This window comes from Ochlerotatus camptorhynchus, unplaced genomic scaffold (genome assembly GCF_037179485.1).
Source record: "Ochlerotatus camptorhynchus isolate MF236.1 unplaced genomic scaffold, CSIRO-AGI_Acam_v1.1 ptg000066l, whole genome shotgun sequence".
Taxonomy (NCBI): Eukaryota; Metazoa; Arthropoda; class Insecta; order Diptera; family Culicidae; genus Ochlerotatus; species Ochlerotatus camptorhynchus.
Window position 1 is genome coordinate 1601522 of NW_027040556.1, and position 6307 is coordinate 1607828.

Here is a 6307-nt window from a genome sequence, read left to right on the forward strand (position 1 = left end):
CGCATTTTATAATAACGATCGTATGATTCGGAATCGTTGAAGGCAGCTGCAGGAAGCGGCCGTGGTGCACTATGCCTTCTTGTTGCTTCAATGTGTAGTTTAGTTCCATTGGTTGTTGGCTGAAGCTGGGGCGTTGTTTCTCCGGTTTCGTTGAGAGCAGCCGAGCTAGTAGTTTGGCAATCCACGGGTAGGAGAAAGACGTCCCGGACTGCCTCCCTATCTAGACTCGCTTCCATCCTAGCAAGTGAGGGGGGTACTACACATTCCCCTCCCCCAAGCTGCTTATTGGTTGACATCGAAGAGATATCGTTTATGGGTAATGTGTTGTTTACGAGAATACCAATTTCGTTGTCCGTGTCGGTGCAGTGGTTGGTATGCATTACTATTGGAGATTTTCGTAGATTTTCCATGTCGTAGTCCGTGTCCATAGCAGGGTTAAAATCATTTGTGGCCATAGTAATCTTTGATGAGAGATAGGAGTCTATAAGCTTGTTCAGGTGGGTTATTTACCACTATCGTCAGGGAGCAGATGGCGTCGTTTACCCTTCGGATTCCCTTCGTTAGCGAGTGATGTGTTCATGCGTTTGTCACTACGGCTCCTATTTCGTGGCTCCATTGCTCGTAGGGAGCTAGAGCTTCTGGTGTTTCTATATTCCTTGGGTGGCGATATAGATAGTTTGTCTTTTCGAGATTTCCTGTTGTTATTTTGGCTGCTATTTGTAGTGGTACATGTTGGTTCTTTTTCGTTACTATTTTTGTATCCTGATGCCGAATTGGCCTGGTTTGCGTGATGGGAGCCATCAGGTGTGATATGATGATTTTTTTTGCCGTTACAACATTGTGTTGTGCCTTTTTGTGCAGTCATTTCTTGTTTATCGTTTACCTGTGGGTCGTTCTTTTGCGCAGCTTCTTTCAGAAGCTCTAGTTCAGCTTTTAGCGTGTCGAGTTCCATTTTCAGTTTGTGGATAATGGTGTCCTTTTCTAATTCGACTTGAGCTAGACGTTGTTGAAGGACGCTGGCGTACGAGTCCTTCGAGGATTCTCGGAACACACGACGAGCTTCACCGAATGATACTCTGTTATCTGTTTTGTGTTTCAAAATCTTAACTTCCTGCTGATACATGGGACAGTCGCGAGAGGTGATTGGATGATTAGCCTTGCAGTGCAGACAAAACGCAGGGTTTTGGCACTGTTCCCCTTCGACTACATGAATTTGCTGAGAGCAACGTAAGCAAATCGAAAGCTGTTTACAGACCTTTTTAGGATGACCATAGATGCCGCAGTTGTAACAAATAAGTGGTGATGGGTAATATGTACGACCAAAACGGACAACTTTCGGAAGAACAGCACCTTTCAGCGTCAGCACCAGCAGTGGTGTATTTTGGAGTTTACCGTTAACCCGTTTGCGGATACGACGAACGTTGATAACTCCTTGGGACTTAAGGTAGTTCATGATGTCTTTCTCATCATCGTGGATAGAATCAGGTTCGTAGACTATGCCTTGGATTGAGTTTAAACTAGGATGAGTAAACACTTCAACTGGAGTCCCGTTGATTAATTCGTGCGCAGTAAATACCTGGTGCCTCGATTCTCTTTCGATGCGCTAACTTTTTTTGCTTCCTGTAGTCCAATGACTTGTTCAACCGATGCTCCGATGACGAATGGGCTCGGAAGGGGCGTCATTGGTCAGTTGTGATTCTGTTCCTGCGATCCGTTTTCTTGTCGAACTTGCATAACGAGCACAATTTCATATCCTATTTCATCTGAGCTCAGTAACCAGTTTGGTAGCGGAGCTCCTGGGGAAAAATCTAGGGGATCACCAGTGCCACCCCCCTCTCCGGGGGGGGGGCTGACTGGCTCCGGCCATAGCCGAAGCCGAGTAAACGGACGGGTTTTTTGCTAGTTCAACACAAAGCTTGTGCTGACAGCCGACGTGAGTCTTTTATCAAAGTTAGATATCGTTCCAACTGCGGTAATATGATACCAATGAAGTGATTAACACATATCACGTGTAGCCACTACACAAGCGTCCGATTTCAGTAGAAGTAACTGATTAAATACGGTATTTTACACCCGAAAAACCGGTTGTATTTGACGACGCGCGAATATAAATACACCAGTATTGTCGCTTTGTAATAATGAACTGAGTTATAGATTGGACTTCGTCTTGTGTATTGATGTTGCGTTAATCGGCTGAGCGGCCTTTGATGATTCGAGCAGACGTTTAATATTTTGTGGACAAAATTCAAACGTTGATTCCATTCGTTAGGGCTGCTGGGAAGATTACCGAATTTACTTCTATTCATGTCAATGTCAATATTAATGCTCGTCTGCCAAACAACGATCCTGTCAATGTCAATGTCAATTAGTTATATAATAAGCTTGTTAATAGAAATGAGTGTAAATCGATTCTAAACTTTATCGAACCTTACCCAAAACTAATCTTTAAAATACTATACTAGTTTGTTATGTGTTTTAAGAAGGTATTATAAGCATAAACAAGAATAGTTAATAATAAATACCAGAAATTACAAATGATAAACTTTTGATAGGAGGGCCTTTAATAATATGTTTATATGTTGGATTTTTAATCTTTTCAATAACAAGCCTCAAATTTAATGCACCAAAGTTACATCTCTTATTAGATCATTTTCTATAGGAACTTACATATTAATATTAGCAAAACTTATGTTTAAGTATCACCTTCTTTTCTAGGTGAAATTTTTCTCTGCACATGAGTACAATCCATCTCACATCACATAAAACCCTTATTTAATATCAAATCCAACGGCAACGTATTTCGTCTGCAATGTGCAGACTTCTTCAGTTTCTTGTACTAATACTCGACTGCGTTGTAGACGAAATACCCGTATCTGTCAAGGATAAGCAAATAAGGTAGTGGAATTAAATGGAAATTACTAATCCTTCTCTCTCTCCCTCTTTATACGTGTAATAAAGGTTTTCCCACTGAATGTTTCGCATTATGTTGTGTTTGTATTTTGAATCTATTTGTAACATATTTATCGACACAGAATCGTGAGCAATCCTGAAAAAAATTATCATTATTATTTAGCTTTATTAAGGAGGCTTTAACTGAAAAAAAAAATGGCAAAATTTATGATAAATCCATACTCACATTTAATATCCTATGAGGTTACCCGTTGTGCTACAAAAAGGTAAGAACGATGAAATCTGCTGATTAAAACATTGAACGACAGTAGCAGCAAGGCTTGTAGTACGTTTATCACTATTTCTCACTTTTAAATCCCATAACCTTAGCAAAAATAAAATCGATAAAAAAAGCCTTTCAGTGCTCGATTCAACTCGAGCGCGTTTCTCTCCGTACAAAGTTGCATTGCATACTGCCTGCCACCCCCCCTGGCTGATGTGTCCTCTGCTACCGTCAACCCCCCGACTCTCTGGACGTATTCACTCGCTCGTTCGCTCGCCCGTCGTTTACTCGTTTGATACTTGAAAATTGGCTTTCCGATACCTTACGTTGCGCTGTTATTATGCACTGCCTGCACTACCCACTAGGAACACATTTCTCGCTTTTGCCTTTTTCGTACTTGCTTCGAAGGTAGGTTCCTCCTGACCATCATCCGGCTTTCAACTACTTTGTTGTTTGGATGCACTTCCTTCGTTTAAAACCCTTCTGCAGGCCCTTATTGATCACACAATCAAAACTTGACACTTTGAAGTTAAAAAAAAAAGAGCACCAAACAAACGCGAACGTGCAGCGTGCTTTCATGTGCTGTCAATCAACTCGACGAACTCGACGGCGGTGGTGCTGTGGTGGTGGTGGCGGCGGCGGCGGCGGCGGCGGAGACGCTCGATGCAAGTACACAGAAGGTCAGTATTAAAACCTACTTTCGGTCCGAGTGCACACACGATTGCATTGCAGCCAGTAACATTGCGCCTTACATTCGATGCAAAACAACACGCTCAGTACATTGTCACTTTTATTAGATCAAATTCAAACACTTTGTGCTTCCATCTGCCAGCGAATTCAAACACACACACTCCGGCACATTGCTGCTGCTGTTGTTGTTGTTGTTGTTTTCTGCTTTGGGAATGCAACAAGTTTTCTCAACATCACTCCATTTGCGGAACATTCGCACAACCAAGTGGGATGCAGCAATTTCTCCCTATTTATCACTTACATAAACTATCACCACCTCAGTGCGTACGGGCACAAATGCAACCGATTGCAATCATGTTTACTTGCAGTGTTGTAACACGAATCAAGCAGCCGTCGAATCCCGAAATAAATCATCTTCTATAGGTCAAAACCGTTGCACAGACTAGCACCCAGGGACGTCGTCGTCGACGACGCAGTTGATAAGTGCGACTTCGCTTTTTTTCAAAACTGATAAGCAGCAAGCTCGCTCGAAACTCAAAAATCCGATTAATCTTCCCGGCAGTCAACCAAAATAAAGAAATAGTCAAAAGAACACAACCTGGTGGACATTGGCCATACGGTGCGGCGGTGGTCCTTCGCGAATGCCAAAGTTCCGATGCACTTCGACGACGGACGAAACGGCCAAGGCGAGTCAAAAACGCATTCACACTCAACGCTACGGTACTGCGACGATTTCGAACCGACCCGAGGCAAACGCGGTAATCAGCGGAGTGATATTTAAAGAAAAACTGCACACCGCGAAGCGAGTGAACCCTGCATTGACTGAGCAATGTAGGCTGACCGGGCCAGGGTAGGCAGGGGAGGTTGACGGTTGGTTTGGGGTGGCACGATCGACGACGGTGGGGTATCGTGAGAGGAACGCGCTCGCTCGCTTGCTCTATACACGTTGCTGGCTGCAGCACGACGATGTGAACGAGTGCACCTCCTTCGTTGGTAGTAGGTATGTAATAGGCTGTTGTTGTAGGTACAGGCACGGCACAACAATGTTGCTCCGTTTGGTTTGGGGGCTTTCGTATCGAAAAACAAATATAGGGCTACCATACGAGAGTAACGTGAACAACGGGAACATGCTTTTATCACACAATTGTCTTCGCGTCTCGGAACCGTACCAAAAGCGGGATAATTTTAAGGATCGTAATGTTTCGTTCAAATTTACAGTACTAGGGTTTTTGATCTGATTTCCGCCCTAGCTAAGCACAACCCACGCTTTACCTCTCTTCCTCGATAGATCGGAAATGAACAATTACGACGAAGTAGCGCTCTATCCCGTATTTTCTTAAACGCTGTATTGTTCCAAATTTAAATCAATTTTCATTCGTATTTGAACAGCGGCGAAACAGCCGCTCAGGTGTGGGAACTTGCGCGAATTATGCTGCGGCGGCAAACACGCTACCACAGCCGACGTTAATAAATTGCACCAGTGTGAAGGAGCCTTTACTATGATGGCTGTCACATTTTAACATCAATTCAAACTATAATATTGTATAACTGTATTTGCGACTTGTTAGAGATTGTTGTTTATTAATTTATTTGATAAGGCTCAAACGAATTTACTTTACAGAGCCGAGGATTCTTGTTCACTATACAATACATCTTAGAACTATAGTCAAAAGGTACAACACAATAAACACTTTATCTTTCGCTATCCAAAAATCCTCCTCCATCAGAACTGAAGCCGCCTTCAGTGGTTTCATTGTATGGCAGTATCGCCAACGGGGGCAGAGCGCTTCCATTGCAGCAATGGACGCAAAACGTGGTCAGCACTCACACACTCATCACGAAACGGTTGCGTTCCAAAGTCGACGACGCATCGACCGAAAGAACTGCTGATGAAGAACAATGAGGAGGACCAAACAATGGTTGCTGCCGAGAAAACAGACGATCGCGTGGCACCCATCTAGAGTGGCCTGCTTTTGTCGAAAGCCGAGTGTACACTGACTTGTTATAGATAACACATAATTATTTTGAATTACAGCCATTCCATAGCAAAACGATATAGTGGTTCTCAGAATTTCGTAAAAATTGTTAGTTTTGTTCCTTATTGCACAATATTAGACCCGTATTTTTTGTCATAACGGTGACCATTTCCATGTTAAGGTGGTCCAAAAAATAGATTCTTTTGAGTACTCTGAATCGTTTCAGAAAGCACTGAATAACTTATGAAAAGTTCAAAATCACTACTGAAAGTACTGAATCACTTCAGAAATGTTTGGACTCACTTGTAAAGTCTGGTCCACTTAGAATCCGTACACTTGATTTATTCTATGGCAGCGCCTCTAGTGGTCAGTTCCGTGACCGTGAATGTTCAAAGCAAACGGCGTGCTGGATCTTTAAATCAACAGCTGCACTGGAAGGTGTTCAGGTCGATTAAGAGAAACCCAGGAC

General features: G+C 43.0%; 1 protein-coding gene across 1 annotated transcript in view; it reads right to left on the minus strand.

Moving 5' to 3' along the window:
* The window catches only part of dsx (doublesex), a 499608-nt gene extending 494940 nt beyond the window's left edge, over positions 1-4668 (minus strand). The window contains exon 1 of the mRNA XM_065216665.1: positions 3137-4668. The gene's annotated coding sequence lies outside the window, so the exon portion shown is untranslated. The remainder of the gene's footprint in view (positions 1-3136) is intronic.
* Positions 4669-6307: the final 1639 nt, after the last annotated feature.